This window comes from Cheilinus undulatus, linkage group 20, assembly GCF_018320785.1.
Source record: "Cheilinus undulatus linkage group 20, ASM1832078v1, whole genome shotgun sequence".
Taxonomy (NCBI): Eukaryota; Metazoa; Chordata; class Actinopteri; order Labriformes; family Labridae; genus Cheilinus; species Cheilinus undulatus.
In genome coordinates this window covers 23,865,881-23,890,628 of record NC_054884.1, presented here as the reverse complement: position 1 = coordinate 23,890,628, position 24,748 = coordinate 23,865,881, and the positions used below count along the sequence as shown (strand labels likewise).

The 24,748-nt window shown below is 39.7% G+C and overlaps 1 protein-coding gene across 1 annotated transcript in view; it reads left to right on the top strand.

Annotated features, from left to right (window-relative positions):
* prkcea (protein kinase C, epsilon a) overlaps positions 1 to 24,748 on the top strand; it is a 71,518-nt gene that overhangs the window by 1,222 nt on the left and 45,548 nt on the right. The window lies entirely within an intron of this gene.

Below are 24,748 nucleotides of genomic sequence, written 5' to 3'. Positions count from 1 at the left end.
GAGAGGCAGTCACAACCATGCACAAATTCAGTTCGTTACTTTACATTCTTACTCCACAAAACCAACTTGCTTCCATTCAATGAAAGTCCTTCTACCTTTTTTTTGTTAATCTTTCTATCGTCTTCTTTAGCAGTTTTTCACATACTTAGCATGTGCCAGATCCACCTTTTGCTTCTCACTTAAACGAAAGAGAGAGCTGTTTTGGTGGGAGGGACAGAGAAGACGTTATACTTTATAAAGTAGTGGTCCTCAACTGTTCTAGTATGTGCCAGATCCCCCTCTGCTCCTCACTTAAATATAAGAGAAAGCTGTTTTAGTGGGAGGGGCAGAGCACCTATAAAACAGTGGTTCTCAACTGGTCTAGCCCCAGGACCCACCAAATATCAACAACTTACATTCATTAAACTAGGGATGAAGATTGTTTTTGCCATATATTGAACAAACATGACTGAACAAGCGGACAAGACAAGCATTTTATAAAAATGCTTAGTGTATTTTATTCTAGTCCCTATAATAAGGTGCAACTTTAGGTTGTTTTCTTGATAGATTAACACATTACAGTGACAAAACTAGCGTTGTTTCCCTTTTAAAAAGGAGTTTAAATTAGCTCTTGAGAAAACAACCAGAATATACTCAGTATCATGAAAAACAGTTAAAAAGTATGGATATATAGTGGCTTAGACCTTCTGTACATTGTGAACTTTATGCCACAGTTTTTTCCCGGCATACCTTCAGGACCCTCTAAAAACAGCTTCCACACCTTCCTTTTGGTCCTGACCCACCAGTTGAGAACCACTGCGCTCATGACTAAACCTATGGCAAAACAATTGTGGCATGGCATGCAGAACAGTTATCGTTAATTCACGATTATCTTGTATTCATGATCATAGAAGACAATTTAAATTGAATATCAATTTTATTTCCAATCCCATCCTTCCAGTATTTTTAAATTACCCATAGAGCATTGGTGTTGAAGTCCTTGGGTCCCTGAAAGCCACAGGTTTGCATGCATTTGCAACATGTGCTTGTGCATGTGAGATAAAGTTTAATAACAGACCTCAGGATCTTAAAAAAAACAGGCCCCCTCTTTTTGAGAAACATACAGTCTCTGCAACAGCCCTCCTGTTTCATTGTTTATACTGCATATTTGTTATGCATTCTGGTACTTGTGGTTATTCTGGTTTGAAAATGCACAGTGTACATCGGAATGGGCCCACTGTATATTCTCCCCCACCTCCCTCCAGCAACGTTATATACATTCATTTTGCTGAGTGTTCAACCAAAAACCAAGTTCTTTTTTAACATCCAGAAACAAGACCTATTTCCAAGCAAGAGCCCTGCACGGCCAAAAGCATCCCTGGAAAGCTCAGTGTTTTCCTCAGAAGTAGGGGCTTTTTTTCCTCTGATTTTAGAGCTGGAGTGATGTCTGTTGCTGATTTCATCTGCACGAGACCATCACATGTATATCTGAATTGGTTTACATGTTTTCTGATGTGCATTGGTATGCAACAGACTATTTCTCTTGCAGTAGTCTTCAGTATGAGACAATGACAGGTATTTCTGTGTCAGGATACAGTGTATGTGTTTGCATTCTGCTGTGAAAGCTTTATTACAGAACATATAATGCAGAAAACAATGTGTTGGGGGATTTATTAAAGGTGTAACTTATTGGGAGTAAGGTATGCGACCCACTCATCTCTATCTGCATCATACCACAGCATATGCATAATTTGATGTGCTGTTTTTGTGCAAAAATGTAATGTACATAGACATAGAATAAAAAAAGCATAAAGCTGTTTGACATAAGCGTTCCTACCTTAAAGGGACTTAAGTAGAACAAGATAAAAATGTAAAAACAATAAGATACATTAAGAAAAAACTTAAAACAAACACAAACTAGGCAAAATCTGCATTGGAAGAGCTGTATTGTTGTGCAAAAAGATTGTGAGAGCAATGTTAGAGTATAACTTCAAATGTCCTTTTGCTTCTCAGTTGGTTTTTAAAAACAACCTCATGAGATTATATTACTTCAGATTCATTAAGGCTCTATCAAAGTATCAGAGAAAAGATAAACAGTTCTTTATGGCTCTTTCAATCAATCAGTTTATTTACAAAATCAATAGAAATGTAATACAATCCATCAGGATAATTCATAAAAAATAATTTGTGAAATTGGACTCCCCAGAAGTTATGTGAACCATTAAACAATTAACAAATAACATACATGCTACACACAATTACAGACAGAATCCAACCTGCATTTCTTATTTTAACTCAAGACTCTAAAATACCCTAAAATCTACTCTAAAGATCCTAAATGTATTGTGACAGTAATACACTACATGTACACAATGGCATTTAAGAAATGGTAATATTAATGCTCCTCAGTATTTCATTTTTACCTTTTAAAAATTCAGACAGCTCGATAGACAGGACAGAAGTCATTTGCATCGTTTGGTGTTAAACATTTAACATTTTACTGTCCCTGTATTTCCTTTACAATCTGTAACAAGTTTATGTGTTTAAGTTTATATAATCTTCCATCTACTGTTTATATCAGGTCTGTATTCAAACAGGAGGTCATTTACCCACAGGTTAAGACTGTAGAGCTTTATAATGCAATAAATGGGTATGATGAATCAATAGTAACTACAAAAATCCTGAGATTAATCACGTTTAAAATTTTTAATCTTTTGACAACCCTACTTATATTTAAAGAGTTTTTTTTTTTACATCTAAACCAAGTATGAACCTTGATCAGTTCTTTGTTGTTTTGAAGATGATCTTAATTTCTGTCACAAAAATAAATTTGTTTCCTCAGCAAATATTACTCTGTGAAGATATTTGATGAGTTCATTAAAACATTTACATAAAGAATAAAAAGCAGTGAACCCAATATTGATCCTTGTTGCACATCATGTTTAAATCTTTACTCTTACATTGTATACCCTTTACTTGTACGTATTGTTCCCTTCTGTAAATATAGCCCCTAAACCAGTTTAATGCCCCTGACTCCAGAGTAGCGCAGTTTACCTAGAAGGATGTTAAAGTTGAACAGTTGAATTTGTCATGTGGAGGAAAGCGTCCATCAAACTCGCATCAGTATCAGTCTCAGAAATCTTTGGTTGTTCAGCTCGTATCTCTGGCTCTCTCTCGTGTGTGTTCAACAGTCTACAACAGATTCCTATACGGTCGCTGCTATTTTCCTGCAGTTAGAATGTATGTAATGCTAATTTAATGCATGGGAGTCAAAAAATGTGGATCATGTGGTGTATCCTGGATGATTTTGGCTCCTAAGAGAATACTTTAATTTGTAAATATAGCTGGAAAAAAAATTAAATCTGTTATTTTTACATATTCCTAATAAGGGAGTAAACAATCAGCACATGTACTTTAAACTGAGTTTTTCTTCTTCAGTTTACCTACTGATGAATAAAGATGTAATGGAAGTGAAAGCTGCATTTAAAAGACACACTACACGACACACCATCTTCTTTAAACTATGAAATTTTCTGCACACCGCTGCTGTTAAATTGTGTGTGTTAGACTGTATCTACAGTCAGGTCTAGGTTGATGATCCCTCACTACTGCAGAGCTCTTTAGGGCATTTCTCTGCTTTTATCCTGCAGCCTTCCCTCTTCTATCAGTGACATAAGAGCTGTTGGGACTTGCATTAGATCTGATTTGGGCATCTCAGGTCCAGCCTGTAATCATCCTTCCTCAATTCCTCACATTCCTTCTGCCTTTTTGCACTGGAAGCAATATTAGGTGCCCTTGTCTGTTCCCTCTGTGGAGTTCCTTTTATAGAGCAATCTAGATAACCTAAAAATGCTCCTTTAGGCGTCTTTGGCGGGTTTTCTCCTCACTGTATGCCCAGAGAGACTCCTACTGTAAGCAGCGTTGGAAAAAACTGAAGTTCCTCACATTTGTTTTGGTGTCTCGTCATGTAATTTGATTTGCGTTGGGGCTGTGATGTGAGACTGCAGCATGCAGATGTGTATGTAAGGAGGATAAAGAGCTGTTTGTTTCAGGTCTGCCTTCAGTTTGACATGTGATGTTTTTCTGCTTCTACTTTGTTGTTATCTCGTCTCGCTGTATGTTAGATAAAAGGCTGATGAAGGTGATCTCTGCGCATGCAGACCTGGAGCTAAAAACATGCAATTTCAAGAGCCACATTTGTCGTTTTGCTTGAACTCATTACATAGAAATTACACAAACTTCACCTTGATAATCTTGAGAATATTTTGAGTAATTACAGTAATGTTTTTACCGTTTAACTACAGCTTTAAATGACGATAAACCAGAACAAGGATTGGTTAACTGGACTTTTTATAAATAGTATAATGACTATTTATAATGTCAAAGCAGTGTTTTCATTGGGTAGTTAAGCTGTAGACAGGAATCTATGATGCCAGAGATTTTAATACCACCCTTGCGCTCAGCTGGATTAACATATGACTATGATGCATTGTAAAAGTGAATCATTCATTGTGGTGAATCTCAAATTTGTACTCCTGGAAGGTTTATTTCATATCACAATGTTGTGCAGAGAAAGCATTCCTGACTGTAATATTCAGGGATGTGATTCATCCGTTTTTATCTGGAATTCTGGATTTTCCGACCTGAAAAGTTGACCCACGAGACTTTAATTATCCATGAAAACGTTTTCCACAAATACAAGACTTACAGACACACACTGCACTGTAACACCTCGCCTACAATGTGCAACACATGGAGGCAGGATGTTGGGGCAAAATCCTTGATCAGAGGTAGTGACAGAGGCATTAGTTGGGGCATGCTTTGGCGGTGTGTAACATTGGAGCTGGCAGGGCAGAAGAGCGATCTGGGTTCATGCCAGAGTGTATGTGTAGCTCCTGTTGTGTGTTTACTAGGGGAGTAGCGGTTCACAGAGGTCACAGTTTTGTTTTGTACCTCTGTTTGGGGGTTGCAGTTTGGTCAGATTTTAGTATGACAGTCAGACTAGCTCATGCAAACGCAGCAGTGCTGGGGAATTATGTTTCAATCTCATTTTCAAATTTAAATGGTAGATTTTTGGTTTTATTTTGCGCTGTTAAAAACAAAAGAAACAAAGAAATAGATTAGGAACGCAAAATTAAATAAATTAGGATAAAAGCATACAATGTTTTTTTTCATTTATTGCTTATTTTTTAAGGTGTTATGAGTGTTTAAATTAATTTGACGCAAATATAGTCAAATCAGTGTGCAATTTTGTGTTTATTAATTGTGATCTCAAGGCAAATCAAACTCATCGTAATTGTTATTTTTGCCAAAGTTTTGCAGCATTAAAACCCAGCATGAAACATTGTTATGGGGCCTGAGCGGAGCACCTAAGTACACTATTGTTGCTGATGTTCTCTGCTTCTGCATATCCACACAAAGCCTAACAATGTATTAGCATCTGTAATGTCTTGGATGCTTTCTCATCTAGAGGCTTTTGAAAAACAGCATACTGAATCTAACTCTTCTTCTTCGTGGATTTTGTTGTAACTGCTCTTTACTCTTCTTCATTAGTTGTTTAATAGCGGTTTGCAGACAGTTACAAGTGTTACTGCCACCTAGATTGGTATGTAAGTACTGCCACTGTGATCGCTTTTTTTCTTGATTTAGATGTATGCATCGTGTCACTATGTGCACCAGACCATCATGGACAAATACAAATACTGTTACACCCACAGTGTTTACAAGCCATAATTCTCAGGATACTCACTGTACTATCGTAAGTATATTCAAGGTAGTTGTAATCATTTCCAAAAATAATAGCATGACTTTATCTGATAAAACTGGAGTTTATAGCCTTTGAAAACAAGATTTATATTTCCCTTTTTCATATTTACAATTTGACAAGCTGAATCACAAGTGACTACATTAGAATGGCCAGCGACGTTCTGAAACTGTCGCTCTTGTGGCGTTGCGAATCTTTGTTCTGAACTGGTCTTAAGAGGGCTGTCAGGACCTGCTGCCTTAGTTTATCTGCCTTTTTTTTGCTTATTTTCAGTATCCTTGTTAGAACAATATCTACAATCCCAGCGTTTCTCAGCCTTTTCCCGTCAAGGCACCCTTTAAATATTCAAAAAATCTCAGGTTACCCCAATAAAAATGAATTAATATAGAACAAACATTCTCCGTCTGCGTGACTGCTGGTGGATTAATTTAGTAATTTACTTCATAAGAGAAATCGCCAAACAACTCTCAAAACAATTAAAATGCCTCTATTTTTTTTTACAAAAGCCATGTACACTTTAAAAACACACTTTGGCATTTTGAAAAAACTGCTGTGCTGAAAGAAGAAGCAAAAGCATGAATCTTTGGCAGATTGTCCTGACATGAGCAATTTTTTAACTGGCCCCTGTGCTGACAGGAAAAGGGCATATGAGACAATTGATATGATTCATGCCTGGACAGCTATTGATCTGCATACTTATGGTAATGCTTGGTTGAATTTAAAGTGCTTTGAAGGCACCCCTGGTTGAGAAAGGCTGAACTAGTGGATGATCTGTCGTGGCTCTCTACCACTTCTGTTCATGGACTAAGTAACATCTGTACGCTCTGATCAGAGAGAGACATCAGCTGTTGTATCTCCCTTTAAATGCAATAATATAGGTGTGGTATCTGTTGAAATAAGAACCTTCCACTGCCATCGTTGTATTTTGTACTGCAGATGCAAAGTAAACTTTTTGGATCTAGAAAGGTAGGATGTATTTACTTTGTCTCTGGTGACTTAAGCCGGATATCTAGGAAGTTTGTCAAACAAGAAGAGGCCTTTTTTTTATCTCAGTTCCACAATCATACTTAAAATCTTCTGCTAGCTGAAGCAGCAACATAGGATTTTGTAGAAATTGCACGGACAGCTCAGTAGTCCACACTTTCAATTGCATCGTTAAAGTTCAGGTGTGGTCCCTGTATAACAAGTTCAGTTTGCCAATTCATGCAATATTTTTATTAGAGTTTTTCTGCAGTAAATTGATTTATGTGAAATGAACAAAACATTTCCTTTGGAGACAAAATGTTCATTTGAAAATAGTATTGTATAGAAGTTTTTATAGATACAATACTCTTAAAACTGCAGTAACAGCACTTTGCTGGTCCCTGGATTAGCACCAACCATTGTGATTTGTTGCAGATAAACTAAAGCGTGCCGAACCCCTCTATACGTTCATTAGGAGAGGCTGAATTATTGATGTATAGTTATGTAATTTTCTCTGTATACATTAGTACATAAATAGCTACACACACACACACACATCATCATCATCACCTAGCCATCCACAGTAAGGTCAGAGCATATGGATCACTCTGTTGATTGACCACATCCCATTGATCAGCCAGCCGACTCGTCAATACATCTGCCTCACAGCGACACGGTCCCTCCCTCTTCCCCCGACGTCCTTCTCCTGTCATTAATCCATTACTCATCACTCCTGCCTCCCCCTTTTCTCCCTTATCCTCCTCTCTCCTACTCTTCCTTACACTTAAACTCCCCCTCCCCTCCTCCGTTCATTTACCAATCATCCTCTTCCTGTCTCACTTGTGATTCTTACACTCATCTATCATCTGCTTCCTCTCGATGCTCTGACTTTCACTCACTCCTCAGTGGGGGAGGGAAGAATTTGACTCAAGTAAATGGGAGTATTTTTCATAACCTTTATTGACATCTATGTCTTATATACTTCTTTATACAGAAAGTCTGCTATATCTTATTAAAAGTTACATTATTTGGGGGTAAAAAGTTGCCCCTTCGCCAGCTGTCCCATGCAAATGATGCTGAAACAATCACTGCTATTTCTGTAAAAAAAAAGTTCTATCAGTATGAACAAGAAGTTATGCATTTAGCATAAAAGGTGTCTTTTTGCAGCAAAGCAAGTTTTGATCAAATATTCTTTTTTGTAATGGGATTGTTGTGCTATAAGTAACTGAACAACACATTAAATATCACCCAGAAAAGGAGAAAGATTCCAAATAAAACTTTCATGTATTGAAATAGCTTTTGACTGTCAACCAACACTAACGTTTCTTACACATCTTCAAAAAGAGCAAATCGTCTCCTTAGAGCAACTGTTGGTGTCAGATTTTTGATTCATAACTGACTCAAAAGATTGATCAGTAACCCTTATTTCACAGTTTTCAGCTTATCTTTTTTCTTTCAGTTTTTTAATCCTTGGCAGTGACAACTTCAGCTGCCAGCGCTCATGATCCCATGGGGGAAAATCTAACGACCTTCAGGATCCCCGGATCGATTGCCATTAAATTTGTGATAAACTCTGTGCTCGGCCTGAAGGGTTACAGATTTTTTGATGATCCTGTGATTTCTATGATGGAGCATTAAGGCATCATAAAATAAAAAAAAAGGAGATTTCGAGATTTAAGTTGTAGTATTTTGAGAAAAGAATCACAAATTTATGACACTAAATTATAAGAGAAAAAAGTCATAATGTAACAAGGTAAAAGTAATAAATGTACAAGATTAATGTTGTAATTTCAGAAGCTTAAAGCCCTTATTTTACAAGAAGGAAATTTCTACAGTACATCACTGTAGCTACAGGGAGATGTTGTAGCGGTTTAACCAAAGCTTGCTGAAAGGGAATAAAGCACAATTTTAACTCCATTGTGAGTTAAATGGCCTTCAGTGTTGGAGTTAGTAGACAGCGTTGTTCCATTCAATCTCAGTCAACTCTGTAGAGACTCAATCGATCTAGCCTCTTCACACTGCCATTTCATATCTGGGGATTAAGTTTTCCCATCATGCCCTTGGGCAGAGTGTTAAGTTGTGTTTTTGATGTTGCCTGTTGTACAGTCATCACTGCTAGGAACCATGTGCTCATGTTTTTGGCAGATGTTATTGTTTTTGATGTTAAACACATCTGCACCCTCTGTGAAGTTAGCCACTAAGTTAGCCACTTTCTGCCGGTGGTAGGATATGAGTGCTGGTTATGACTACAGGCCATATCTTAGCTCTGATTTTTAAAGATGTTTCATCAGTGCCATAACACCCGATTATAACGCAGGTTTAGAATGTTAGGTGGTAATCTTTATAAAGTATGAAAAACACTGTGGTAGTTGAATTTACACTGATGATTTTGCTGTGCAGTCATAGTTTATGATTTTGTGTTGGCACCTGAGTAGACCAGTCAGAGTTCTTGGGTAGCCTTGGCTCCCCCAGATGATCGGCTCATTCCCACGAGGTTGAAAAACAGAGCGAACCAAGTCAGAGGTATGCGGGTTAACTAACTCCAAAAAGCTATTCCTTGGATAAAAGAAGAGCTCAGCAGCCTATTGAACAGCTTGTCACAAAGCAGATCAGTGATGTCAGTGAAAATGTGAAATAGCATTACAATTTAAAAACATCCTTAATATGGCTACATGAACTTGTATCTAATGCTGCACTTCTTGGCATTTAGATGAACACTGAGGCTCATGTACCTCACTTCTGTTTTTTTTATCACTTCCTCCGCCCTTCTGCCATCTCACTCATCTCATCTCATAATCCCTCTCTCTCATCTCGGCTCTGTTATTCCCATCCCCTCTCTTCCCCGTTCCCTTTGGTGTTCCACCATCGCTGCATGATACATCTCCCGTGGACCTGGACGCTGTGCTCCAGGTTGCTGCCTCTGTGCTGCTGGTGAAATATTAACCAGGCTTTGATGCTTATTAATTGTCCCACTCAGTAATTGAGATGCTCTGTGGAGCCCCATCCCCATGGTGACAATGACAGGCGGTCCCCTTGGTGACAGCCTCTCACCCACAGGAACACCAGAAAGGGAGAGAGAAGGATGGTAGGTGAGAGTTGGGGGAGATGATGGCGAGAAGAATGAGAAAGCTGAAAAATGAAGATAAAGGAATCTTAAAAGATGTTTTTAAAAACTATTTGTAGTTGTGAGGAAATTCTGTATTACACAACAGCATAATCGTAGTGATTGTGTATGCAGGTACTCACTCACAGCTGGTGCTTCAGTGTCTACGGTGAAGACCATTTCTAGATATCAGACAGGTCAAAACAAGTTTTTATTTTCAGGTATTCACATAACTTATTTGTAGGCAAATGAGTCAGCCTTATCATCACACATGAAAAAAGTCCACATTAGGAGTGCATGGCAGACTTGAGCTCCTTCTTAAATCAACATTGACACAACTTACCTTTAATTTGTTTGAACAGTTTAGAAAAATATTTGCCATTTGTTTAATCCAAACCCTTCTGCTGTTTGCCACGTGTTTTGTGCTTTTTACTTCTTTAATCTATTTAAATTTAAAGTATAAAGTTATGTTGTTAGAGAGAGCCATGTCTGTTAGTGCCGGGAAGTCCAAGGGTAACATTATGATATGATGACACAACATATGCAACGATAATATGTATACAGCCTCATACCATTATCCCACCTCCACCTTACTTCACAGGTCACGTAATGCAGTCAGGCAGGTAACGCCAAACCCCGACTTGACCATCTGACTGCCAAACAGAGAAGCATTTACACCACTCCATCCGATGCTTGCCACTGGACTTGGTATATTAATGTGCCTTAGCAGTCGTTGACACCGCTCTGTGATTTTACCTTGTCTTTTACTACATGGCTGAGTTGCTTTTGTTCCGAAACGCTTCCACTCAAACATTATCACTTACAGTTGACCGTGGAACATCTAGTAGGGATGAAATTTCATGAACTGTCAAATTGCAAAGGCAGCATCCGTAATAGTACCATGCACTATGCATGTGCATGTCTGACAATCTATGAGGCTCCCCAAGTTCGTTTATGGTACCCTCATTTATGTCATAAACCCCATCATAAGAACTCATAATGTAGTGATGCAGTCAGTTTGGCCAGCAGGTTTAGAGATCTGATTTTTTTTTTCTTAATTAAAATGCAGATTTGGCACTAGTAGTTTGATCTGTCCATCCCTAATGTCTGTCCTTTGCTGATTAAGATTTGTGAGTGGCCAAGAAAAGCAAAGGGCCATTAAGATGATGAATAGGATCTTTCAGGGATATAAAATAACGTATTATTTCTTTAAGCATTGAAGGCATTTGACTGCCAAAAACTCTCAAAGAAATTGTTTTCCCTGAAGTTCTCTGAAATACACTATGTTGCCAAAAGTATTCACTCACCCATCCAAATAATTGAAATCAGGTGTTCCAATCACTTCCATGGCTACAGGTGTATAAAATCAAGCACCTAGGCATGCAAACTGTTTCTACAAACATTTGTGAAAGAATGGGTCGCTCTCAGGAGCTCAGTGAATTCCAGCATGGTGCTGTGATAGGATGCCAACAAGTCCAGTCGTGAAATTTCCTTGCTCCTTAATATTCCATAGTCAACTGTCAGTGGTATTACAACAAAGTGGAAGCAATTGGGAACAACAGCAACTCAGCCACGAAGTGGTAGGCCCCGTAAAATGACGGAGCGGGGTCAGCGGATGCTGAGGCGCGTAGTGCACAGAGGTCACCAACTTTCTGCAGAGTCAATCTCTGCAGACCTCCAAACTACATGTGACCTTCAGATTAGCTCAAGTACAGTGCCTAGAGAGCTTCATGGAGTGGGTTTCCATGGCCGAGCAGCTGCATCCAAGCCATACATCACCAAGTGCAATGCAAAGCGTCAGGCGAGTCTGGGTTTGGCGGTTGCCAGGAGAACGATACTTGTACGACTGCATTGTGCCATTGTGTTTTCAGGAGCTGGGCTTGTCCCCTCAGTTCCAGTGAAAGGAACTCTGAATGCTTCAGCATACCAAGAGATTTTGCTCCCAACTTGGTGGGAACAGTTTGGGGATGACCCCTTCCTGTTCCAACATGACTGCACCAGTGCACAAAGCAAGGTCCATAAAGACATGGATGAGAGAGTTTGGTGTGGATGAACTTGACTGGCCTGTACAGAGTCCTGACCTCAACCCGATAGAACACCTTTGGGATGAATTAGAGCAGAGACTGAGAGCCAGGCTGTCTCGTCCAACATCAGTGTGTGACCTCACAAATGCGCTTCTGCAAGAATGGCCAAAAATTCCCATAAACACGCTCCTAAACCTCGTGGAAGGCTTCCCAGAAGAATTAAAGCTGTTGTAGCTGCAATGGGTAGGCCGACATCATGTTAAACCCTATGGATTAAGAATGGGATGTCACTTAAGTTCATATGTGAGTCAAGGCGGGTTAGCGAATACTTTTGGCAATATAGTGTAGATTAATATGACATGAAATCTGTTCCAGCATTGTGAAAAGTCTGGTTGTGTGGTTGCTTTATGAAATGTTCAGTTTCTTCTCATGGATTTCTGTTGCTCATAACGAAATCATCTCCATGCTGTGAAACAAATCCACTTTGACGAAACGTCGCCTTCTCTACCATCTGCCACAATCTAATGAGGTTTTACTGGAGGGAACAGGACCACATCAAAGAAACGTTCCACATCAGACTTAAACCAACATCTGTCCTCTTATATCTGCCGTACTTTACCATGAAAGGCCTTCTGACTTTATGGTGACATACTGAACTGCAGCCCACTCAGAAAATTCAGGACATTTTCAGGAATTTTGTGCATGTGTGAATAGGGCTTATACTATTTTTTCATCAGTTTTACTTTCAGGACTTTAAAGTAAAAACAGACATGTAGTGATGCCATTCTGCCACAAATATTGATGGCATATTGATATCCAAAGCAGATCTGTTAAGTTAGTTTATGCAATTATGACTTCTTTTATCAGATTTTATTGGAATAAATTTTCACCCGTCTCACTACTAAAATTAGTGTTAAAACACTCTAAAAGGGTCTGGAGATCAATTTTCAGAAAGCCAATTTTAAGATTGGAGAAGTGAGCAGGAATGAAAAAAGCACAGAAAGAAGAGAACAGTGCTGGAGATAGTGATGAAGAGGGCAGAGCAGCAGATGAGGTGTAGAAATAATCCCTGTGTTTAAGTAAATATACGAGGCTCAGGCTGCAGGAGACTGAGACGAGGTGACCACACAGTGTGACGTTTCCTAACAGGGACACGGACCACATCAGATGTCAGCTAGGCGCTGTTTGACACTTGACATGCACACAGTCACACTCTCACTGTACTCACACTGACAGCAGCCAGGATTAAAGGCTGAGGGATACAAAGGTCACGCTTTTTAAGATATTCTTCAAACATTTGGGTATTTTATAAAACTTCTGTTTTTATTAAAACATCTGCACATAAAGTAAAACCACTTTTTTTTAAAGTTGTCATCTTAAGCCTTAATTTCCTAGATTTATCTTGTCTGACATTGTCAGCAATTTAAAAGAAAAGTACAAGTTTAAAGTCTTTATATTTCCTTCACTTTGTCAAAATTAAAATAAGAACCAAAGACATATATCCAAGTTTTATGACTGTGCTGACTGCCTTTTATTTCAGCTTCTAGTGGCTTCACTTTCATGTTTGTTGAATATGATGTTACAAGATTCCTTTTACCCAGGGGATCCAAGTGTGTCTAATGCCTGCCCCAAATGAAAATAGAACAGGTGTGTAAGTGTGTCAGATTCAGCTGAACATTACTGACATAAGGAATGATGAGCCCGGACCATGCAAGAGGATCTGGCTGCAGACCTCAGTGATGGGATGCCAGATCGGACCATCACACCCCCTGGTGTATCAAGGAAGATACAGAGGGTGCAGGACAGAAAATGCCAGCAGTAGCAGTTTTGCTCAGCTCAGACTAACTGCTAGTAATATCTTCTCAGAATAAAAGAAAGTGCCCTTTGGAAAGACTCTTTTTTGGACTATTGAATTGATTCATATCAATTCATGGTGCCATTAATTTTGGCAAGTCATCCAGGTCCTGAGGCAGCACAAGACCATCACACTACCATCGCCATTTTTGAATGCTAGTATGATGTACTTTTTTATGAAACACCGAGATAGTTTTCCTCCAGATGCCATAGGATACCAACATCCAAAAAGCTCCGTGTCAGTGTACAGAATATTTTTATTTCTTGAATCATGAACACTTACCTTATCCGAGTAAGGTTTAGAGGTTGTTCTGGGTTCTTTGTGACCTTCTGGATGAGTTGTTAATACACTCTTGGAGTAATATTGGTAGGCTGGCCACTCCTGGGAAGATTTGCCACCGTGCCAAGTTTTCTCCATTTGTGGGTAATGGCCCTCAGTGTGGTTGGCTGGAGTCCCAAAGCCTTAGAAATGTCTTTATAACCTTTTCCAGACTGGTAGATGTCAATGACTTTGCATCTCATCTGTTCTTGAATTTCTGTAGATCACAGCATGGTGTGCCGACTTTCAAGATATTTTAGCCTACTTCACTTTATCAGAAAGGTTCTTTTTTGTCTATTAAAATTTGTTTGAAGATCTGAAACATTTAAATGTGCAAAAAATAGAAAAGGGGGCAAATACTTTTTCACAGTACTGTATTACCCAGTGTGTTCCTGATAACATTATATCATCTACTTTTTTTTAGTATCCTGTGCGCAATGACCCTGGCCACCACAGGGGCCTCAGCCGTGTTGTTATTGTCCCTTTTCATTCTCCTGAACCACTCACTCGATTTCCTCTCAGTAGTAAGATGTATGACATCACAGGCTCCACCCCTTGTTGACCGGTTAAGTAGGACAGACTGGATTTAAGATCTGCTGTTGCCACCCTGATAATGCACATGCACTCTCACTCACTGACACACGTGCACGCTCAGACACAAAGATAAGCACGGCGCTCTGCCCACTGATGCCAAATCAGGTCAGCCTTTGGTGTGTTAGCGAGGGCTGGGGGGTGTTTAAAGCATCTTCTCAGTGAAAGGGAAGAAATACAGGGATATTTGAGACCTCTGTGACAGCAGGGGAAAACGCCCATCACCTGTTTTTTTCTTTTCTTTTCTTTTCTTTTTTTTTTTTTTTTTTTTTTTTTTTTTTTTACCGCAGAAGTGTGTCTTGTTTGGCATATCTACAAAGAAAATTACTCAGACCACTACTAAAAAATTTGAAACAGCAGGGATGTATAGGATTTTCCTGTTTAAAAGTGCAAATTATTTACTGGTATCCATAGATGATCTCATCTATTAAAAGAGATTTTATCAAAAGAGATGGGTATCAAACCTCCCTGTTCCTGGTACTATTAAACATGTGTTTATAGAAGATAGAATGGAAAGGCTTAAAATTAAGTTCTCCTCTCCTTTCATCTATATTTGATTAAACTCAAAATTCTTCAGTTTTATAGCTCTAGTTGTTTTAGCTGTAGATAACTTGATTTCTGTTTCTTTCCAAGAAGCCCTACTTTTCAATTCTTTTGATGTTTGAGCAGACTGTGTTTTCCCCCACTCACTTAATGGTGAATCTCTGCTATGGAGAAACTAATCCAACTAATTGCATCATGGTACTGTGAGATGGGTATTTAGCAGCTAGCTTGGGGGGGTTAACAAGTGTTAATGACAGAGAGCTGACAGTTAATGAACGGTAGCTGGAATCACCAAGACAGATGTATAAATAAGTCGTTTTACTGTAGAAAGCTTGTCATTGAGGATAGATTGATACCACACAGATTTGTCTGTTTAAAGAGTAACAAAATGCCCAGAGACCAATGTACTATGTATTGGTATTTAGTAGTGTTGTTGATCAGTGAGTTTCCAATCTCAACATTGAAGTACAAAGTATTTAAATTCTACATTTTTGTTCTCATGTATAATGACCACTCTCTTTAACAGGACTGCTTGATCATGGTGAAAATGATAATAACAACTATTTTGATTGATATTGAAATCATGATTATCAAACATGATTACTCATTTATTGGCTAAATCATTGGCTGATCTGATGGCAGGTGACATACTAAATATAGACAAAAGTATTCAACTGCCTAACCTTTACCTCAACAGGGACTGTAGTGACATTGTATTCAAATACATGTACTCCATGGGAGTCTGTGTGGACCAATCAAGTTCTTCCACACTGACCTCATCAAACCATGTCTTTACAATCCTTGCTTTTTGCACTTGGGAACAGTCATGTTGGAATAGAAAAGGACCTTCCTAAAACTGTTGCTACAAAGTTGGAAGCATAGCATTGTGCAGAATGTCTTGGTATGCTATAGCATTAAGATCACCCCATCACTGGTGGTAATGGGCCTAGGCCGAAACCCTGAAAAACAGCCATGAACCATAATCCCTCCTCCACCAAACTTCATGGTTGGCACAGTGCACTCCAGCAGGTGTGCTTTACATCGCTCCATCTGACGCTTGGCATTGGACTTGCTCATGTAAGGTGTGCATGCAGCTATTCCACCATGGAAGCCAATTCCATGAAGCTGCTGCAGCTCAGTTTTTGTGCTTACACTAATGCCAGTGGATGTTCAGAACTCTTCAGCTATGGAATCAGCAGTGTTGGTGACTTTTACACACCATGCACCTTAGTAGTCGTTGACCCTGCTCTGTGATTTTACGTGGTCTTCTGCTTCGTAGCTGTTGTTCCTAAACACTTCGACTTTATTATGATATTACTTACAGTTGACTGTGGAATATGCAGCAGGGATTAAATTTCAGAAACCAGCTTATTGCAAGAAAGTGGCATCCATCAGAGCACTGTGCTTAAAGTCACTAAGTGCTTGAGAACGACCCAGTTTTCATCACCACAGAGCTCAATAATGATCAGATGCTTTGTGTCAATTGCAAAGAAACACTGTTTTCCTTAAAACAAGCTTGTTAGCATGAACTTGCGTCGTCTGCTGAAGTGTGTATGGTTCTTTCCCACTCTGGTAACTTGTGGTAAGTCTATCTTGATTATTCTTTGTGACATTATGGCTAAAAATCAAATCCACTTAAGCATTCTGGACTGTACTGATGCCGTGGCTGATGGGGATGGTATTAAGGAGTGGGTGTCTTATCACTTCCCCTCCCAGCCCTCCCCATGACGTTCTAGAGGCAGTTTTTTTAAAGTTCCACCTCAGCTGAAACTCTGTTGTTTAGTTTTTCTTTAATGTAAGCATGCAGGTAGCCGATGGCTAACTTAGCTCAATCCTAATGATATCAGCACTGTGGAAAACAAAGATCAAATATCTTAAAGCAGCAGTTTACAAGAGTAGTAACCTCTGGTCCACTAGCTATGACTCACAGCCAATCTCCAGGAAACCTCAATTAAGGAAAATAGAAATTGTCATTCATTTTTGAAAATAGTCCCCACACAAATGTAACATTTTAATTGCTTATAGTTAATAGACCGTAGAAAATACTGGACAAAGCGTGAGTGACATGAGCCATTTGGTTACTGAAGGGGGCCTTTTAAAGCTTATCCCCAGCGGTTGCCATATTGAAATGCTGTCACAGTCTAACTTTAGCTCAACCAAGGAACAGACAAAGAGGCAGACCTGAGATGGGTGTCAGGCCTCCTGATAAATGGCTACACTAAGCATGACCAGGCCTTGAATTGGGCATAATTCATATCATTCTGAGAACCAGAATGGATTAGTTATATGATAATTCACTCCCTGAACTAGGGATGCACGTGAATAGCTGAGAGGGGTCCAGCTGCAGACCTCCACTGTCATTCGGCTTAACGGCTCCTCCAACGTGAAGCAGAAGCCACCTCCACTCTGGTTTTAATAGCGTCTGCTACTGCACGGCCCGGTGTTGGCGTCTGCTACTGCACAGCCCGGCGTAGACCCATATGCTGGGGCGGAGGTGTCGGGGTCTGCTACTGCATGGCCCAGCATAGCGCATATACACCTACCCCAATGAGCTGCCCCTAAACTGAACCAGTTGAGATTAAAATGCTAAATCTAAGCTAAAGCTAAGCAAATATTCATATCCTGATGTCACTTCCTTCTGACGGTGAAGGGGATCTAAGATCTCAGAGTGGAGCTTGACAGAGTGGAGGTCTGCAGCTAGACTGTCTTGGAATAGCTGGCCAAACAGTTAAATTTGCATGCCCTTGTTATTGGCTCCATAATTGTGAGTTCATTAAACCAATTATTCAAAAAATTTTTGTGACCTCAGATGACCTCAAATTCCAACTAAACTGTAACACAACCACTCACCACTAAAAACATCTGAAAAGTGCTTTTTATCTAGCTAACCGGGATAAAGTTGACCACAGGTTGTGTCAAGTTACACTCATACATAATTGAAGCGTTCAGTGATGATATTCAGCTCAGGAACCTACAAAAAGGACCGAAAGCTGGCGGCACTAGCACTGCTAACATGTTCTACCATTACCGGGTGAAGTCAGTTTACAGATGTATTTATTTGACTGGTTGGCTAAACGCATATTATATTTTGCTTGTTATTGGATGGGAAATTATACACCTAGGAACGTCACTACTGGGTACAGCCCATAAAGACAAGGTGGTCATGGGTAAGGGACATGTTAACATGCGATGTGAATGTGACCGCCATTGCTTCTACAGCCAGCCTCCAGGGGACACTGCAACTTTTGCACTCCCACTGACTTCATTTTTCCACCATGGAGGTTGTCACTTGTTGAGGTTCAGTGGATTTTAGTTTTAAGCAGAGATGGACTCACTGTTTCCCATTGTTTGCAGTGTTTGTGGAAAGCAAAGCTAACTGTTGTTCTGTAGATACATTCATCATCAACTGTGTATCATGATGGAGATGAGACACTAGCGATATAAAAATAGCTCATTGTCATAAAGACTCCAGAACTTAAGTTTCGTTTCTGTTACAATACGAGACTGGATAAATACAACAGCGATGGACTGACAGGCGTTCATCTAATCCATAATGTTTGCCCCACTTTGCTCTAAGCCCTCTCCCACAGTTTCAAAAAATCCTGGAGGAAACCCTGCCCTAATATACCAAGCTTTAAGAGTTATGAAGAGAAACTAGGGGTGTGACGAGATCTCGTGGCACAAGATCTCGCAAGATCAAAATGGCAAGAGATTTCTTGTTGGGAAAAAATTCAAGCGGCAACCTCCGGTCCTGAAAAATGAAGCCAATGTGGAAGTGCAAAAAATTGCCGTACCATGTGTCCACTTGAGGCTGGCTGCAGGAACACCGGAAATCCTGTCTGGACACATGTTAAACAGCCGGTTTTGACACGAGAAATAAACTGGTTTACAGCCTGGTTCAAAACACCAAACGTGTCTCATCAGCTAGTGTCTTATTGTGCTCCCACTGTATGGGGATGAATTTTTTTGTACCACCATTGTTTGGATTATATTTAGGATGAAAGCTGATTGCTGCATCTCATTTGATTGACAGATAGCTCGGCAGGCAGAGGCTCCGTTTCTGTCAACCGGAATGCTAGCTAGCAGGCTGACAGGATGTCATGCTTTGTGGGCGGGCCATTAGGTTGATCCAAAGTTCGGTTGAGACCGTGATTTCAATATGGAAGCCTCCACAGATTGGCTTCAAGAGCTGTTTGAGTCCGCCTATTGTAAGCAGACGACTGACGTCTCACAGGGTTTGTCCAATTCTTTCTACAGTCTATGGGAAAAAAACATCTCACAAGATCAATATTGCGCACACACTAGGAGCATCAGCTCTCCCGACAGAAAACAACACCAAAGTGGAAATTATAAAAGATCACAAAGATGCCCTGGACTCTTCAAAATTGTTGGTTTGACAGCTTATGGAGAAACAGAGCTGATCCCAGATCACCACTCCACCCCCTCCTCCGCATGCACTACTTGGGGTCGCACATGATCCGCCAGTGCATAATGAATTCATCGTAACAGTGCTAAATGATGGAATGCTGCTGCTGGAAACCTGTTCAGACTCTGCAAGGAGAATACAGGCTTTATTTAGTTCGTGTGTGTGCGCAGACTCACTCATAGTGCGGGTATCTGTGACTTTTAACTTTGATTCAGTCGCTGCTTCGTCATGTCTCCTCGTCACACCGTCTGTCAGTCACACATCCATCATCCGTTGGCTGTGCGTATCATCAGTCAGAAGCTTAACATGAGTAGCAGGAAGGGTCGTCATATACTGCAGCGGTAAACTTAGCAAAACAGACTCTGCTTGAGCGCCATAGAGTCATAGAGTTAGCTCCAAAAACCAAAGTTATAGCCCCAGTCAAACAATCCCTGTCTGTATGTTACAGCTGATGGAACAGAGACACACACTTGCTCACCAATGCACACGCATTAACACACTGTGTATCATGTCCAATCCTGTCAAAGCTCATATGAGAAAAGAAAGACCACAAAACAATAAAATAATCTATTTCTCTAAATCACAGCAAACGTGATATTGACATAAATATTTCTTTAGAGTGTTTTAAACATGGATGTCCTTAAAGAGGATGAGAAATAGTTTGATTTTACTGATGCAGCTCTTTATAGTCCAGTCTGTTTTAAACAAGTGATTAAAGAACTTTCAAAATAATCTAAAGCTTTAAATATTATTATTACTATTGTAGCAATGAGGGCACTGTGTATTAAAACAAAAATGTGGTAGACTATTAAAATGAAAGGTTTAATTTGAAGAGCATTAACATGTACAGCTGAGTCAGAGTTGGACAAGATAAACTGTGTATAAGCATTGATAGCTTATTCAGTACAAGAGGAGTTAGTTTAAACATTTCTGAATGACCTGAATGCTTTGCAATTATGAGTTTCAGCTGTTTTTTTCCAAAATTAAAAAAAAAGTGTAAAATCTTGTCTTGTCTCGTGTCTCATGGGCCCAAATCTCATCTTGTCTCGTCTCAGCTTGTGAGATAAGAGTCTTGTCACGCCCCTGACAGAAACCTTTCAGTGTCCTGTTTATCTGGGAAACTAACATTAGCAGAGAGAGCTCAACCACTTATCAGCACTTTTAGAGGGTTTGAGAGCAAGATAGCATATCTGTTTGCTGCTCTGTTAACTTTTTACCATTATTACATTATTTAGTATGTCATAAATTGAATTTGAGTGGTCATGTCAATTTTCATGACTTAAAATAAATTTGTGCTTATTTTCTTGCAAACTTATCAAATAAGATGCTGCTTATCTACGCCATCCATCGATTTTATTTTTAACAAATAAAATCGATGCAATAAGGAGAGTACTTTTTTCTTGAGCCTCACTGATGTAAGGTTGTTTTAACAGATCAAGTTCTGACACAATAAAAAATAAAGTGATTTTTCTAAGTGGCACTGCAACAAAAGTCCAAATTGCCCATTAAAGGGTTATTTTTCTGCTTTTTCAATACCAAAAAAAGGCAAGCAAACTCCACTATATGGCAGCATTTGATTTAAAATATGACTCAAGTTTAACAGTTTTATTCAAAGCTTTGGTACCCTCTGATACAGTTGAGCACTACAATAAGCGAGATTGTATTGTTTTGCTATTGTTGGTTTTGAAATATCAAAAATTTGGACAATTTTCCATAGAAGTGGTTTTCCATTTATACGGATCCAACAGCTCTGACTGTCCGGTCCACAGAGGGCTGCTCATCGAGCCGTCTGTTGGTCCATCTGGATATCGCACACTGGTCTTAAATGTTTGAGAGCTCAAAGATGACTGAACAGACAGGATGCTTCAAACAGGGGATGTCCATTCTTCCAAATCTAATTTCCCTCATCTCCACTGGGCATGCGGACCCGTCCCTTGTTAGCTAGGGTGTGGACGGGCTTTGTTGAATCTCCTCTCTTTTCATCTCCCCCACCGCTCAGCTCGGCTCCTCTTACATTATTAGCCGTCTGTGATGTTACATTAAAGATGCATGACTCTCATGCTGTCTCACTCAGCATGGGCCTCCTGTGTGCCTGTGTGAGCGCGCTCAGGTCGACACGCTTGAGCTGGTGACTGTTAGAAAGAAGGAGGCATGGCATTGTGTGAACGCGGTCGAGCTCTCTCGGTGCCGAAATTTGTTATTTGACAGATGGATGTGGGAGGCTGTCACAGAGACTAAACGCTCCTGAGAGAGACACACAGAGCTGTCTGCTTGGACGGAGATAGCGAGCTAGATGGACGGCGAGTGGGAGGGGGTTAGCTCCACAGTATTGATATAATGCAAGCTTTGAGTGCCCTGTCTGCTTGGTTGAGTGCCTCTCTGTTGTGCTGCATATGGTGTGTTGTTTCTATTCTTTAGTGTTGTGTGTGTGTTTGTGTGAATGCTGGAGAGTTAAGCTTATACATGTGTTTAATGCTAACCCCTCTCTGAAGTCCACTTTAAATCCCCAGACAGTTACAGAACTCTCACACACCCTGACACTCAGCTTCCTGTGTGTGAGTGTGTGATAGAGAGAGAGAGGTTTTGTGAAGTTATCCGTCTCCTTGGCTGTATCAGTGTCCTAATTGGACTAACAAGATTAATGAGGCGAACTAGATTCTCCAGCTCTTTCTCTCTCCACCCATCCTTCATTGTCAGGGCGGAGAACTACAGTACATATGTGAGTGTCCGCACACAGCAGGTTAAATCTAAGTCACGTGATGATCCGTTTAACAGTACATGTGGATTAAGCCTTGCATCAAGGTTTGTGTGACTCAAACTATAGGGATACATGAACTTGGATTTTTGCAGATATACTAATATTTAGATTCCAAATCTTGAAAATAGACTATGTAGAAATTTTAGATATAGAAATATCTACGATATATTCACTTCAAAAGTGACCATCTCTACACTATAAACAGTCATGTGAATACGTTTTAGCTATGTTGGGTGCTAAGGAGTCATCACAGGGCCGATGTACCACAGCTCAGAGGGGCTCAAGCTCATTTTGTTGACGCACTTGGGAGTTACTCACAGTCAAACTTGACAGCACCTCCAGGCTTTTTCACACCTGGTGATATGACCCCAAATGGTTTCTGGGCCTTTGGGACAGCCACATCATGGCCAGGGTCTCATGGCCATCCTACCACTTGCCTGGATGATACCCTGGGCTGTTGGTTCCTAGCCCGTGGTCCAGGACACCCCAAGGGGTGCCAGAGATTTCAGCACAGATGCAAGCCTCTGTCTACTCCGAGGCTGTCAAAATTTGATTTGTACATAGAAACCAAAATCATGGTAAATCACTTTTAAATTGTTTATTGAAAGGTCTTTTGGTAAGAAAATTGCTGTAGACTAATTTTCTTTGGGGTTTTATCAATGAAATTATAAAAAACAGTGTCAATTTTGACAGCAATGTGTCAATTTCCTGGAGGGGCTTGCTTGCTCTTAGATAAAAGAAGGAGGAAAAAGTTTGGGAACCACTGCCCTTAGACATCATTACTCACTACATCCACCCCTTACTCCACCCTAAAAATGTGGCAGACTTTATTTTTTCAACAGATTATTTTCTCATGCCTCTGGTAATATGCAAGAATGTCCAGCGCTTGACCGGGGTTGTGTCAGTCCTCCTTCACAGTCTATGGTGCCCTCCGGCAGCTATACTCGCAACATCTACGACTCACTCCAGCCTCGATATTTGGCCCAAACATGCCTAAAAGTACTGCACAGAACTGTATGTTTTTTAATCAAGGTCTTACAGTATCTCAAATGTTTCCTAAAGTTTTTAAACACAGCGAAATTCTGAATTTCTATAAATGTAACTGGACCTGTCTTGTCATGGTGGCTGTCATAGGTTGTGAGTTCAATCACCCAAACTATTCTCCTTAACATGGAAACCCACAGGCTCTGCATTTCCGGTGAGTTAAGACCAGCATTGCTCAGCGCTGCTCCTATGAGGCCTCCTTCTCAATACTACTACTAAACAGAAAACCAACATTTTATTTTCATTCATAAATTTCTCATAATGAGGGAGAAATGCACTTGAAAGAACATTTCTGTGTTCACGCTGGAAACGCTCTAGAGCCCTTGCGCTTCCTGGGACTGTTTCTTAAGGTGGCCTTACAACTTACGACTTTTCCTCCGATTTCAAAGTTGCAGACAAAACTCCAAAGTCGGAGTAAAATCATGGGAGTCTTGCTTCAGTTGCAGCTCACTCCCATTGTCTCAGTCGTTAGGTGTAAGGTGGTGATTTTAGCAGTTTTAAGGCAGTCTTTCTTCACTCTTGGCATCACGATAATATCAAACACGTTTGATATTATATCAAACACGTTTGATATCAGAAGTCTTGAGTCTGATTGTATGCAAATTGTGTTTCTCAGTGACGCAACCATCGCCCACGACCAATGGGAGCCACAATGTTGTGTGTAAGCACATTAATTCACTCATTCTTTAAAATACAAACGTGCCTGTAGATCAGTCTAGAGCTGCTGAATGTTCGCTCAGAACTCAAGAGATTGAAAAATTTTCTGCTCAGAGTAGGACTGGGCGATTATGGCAAAAATCATAAACACGATTAATCGAACTCTTTCCTCGATTACGGTTAATGAATGGTTTGTGCTGTAAATATTTGTATAATTTTAAAAGAAATAACTGAATATTTTGTGTACCTCCAGAAGAAATTATTTGGCTTAATCTATAAAATGTCGTTCTCTTTAAACAGTTTTTTGCCATTGTAGTAATTAAACCAGAGTGGTGCTGATTCCAGTTTGACCGGCCATTTTCAAATGAATTTTCCTGGTCTGAACTCCTGGTAAAGATTTGAGATTCAACAGATTTTGTTTCCTTAAAAACTGTCACTGACATTAGTTACTGATATTAACATGAGTTACAATTAAGCATCAACAAGGATAATATAGCAAAAACTACAACAGACAGTTTTTTAGAGAAACTAACATTTATCTGAAAGAAGTCACAAAAATGATCATTCCTTTTATTGGTTATATTCTTTGTTGCAGTAATAAAAATATTTTAAGTTTTTATCTGTGTCTACTATTAAAAAAAAACCTTTATCACTGAGGTTGATTATTTTAATCATAGCATAATTAATGCTTTCTGTTTTATTCGTGTTTTCCACAAAATAACA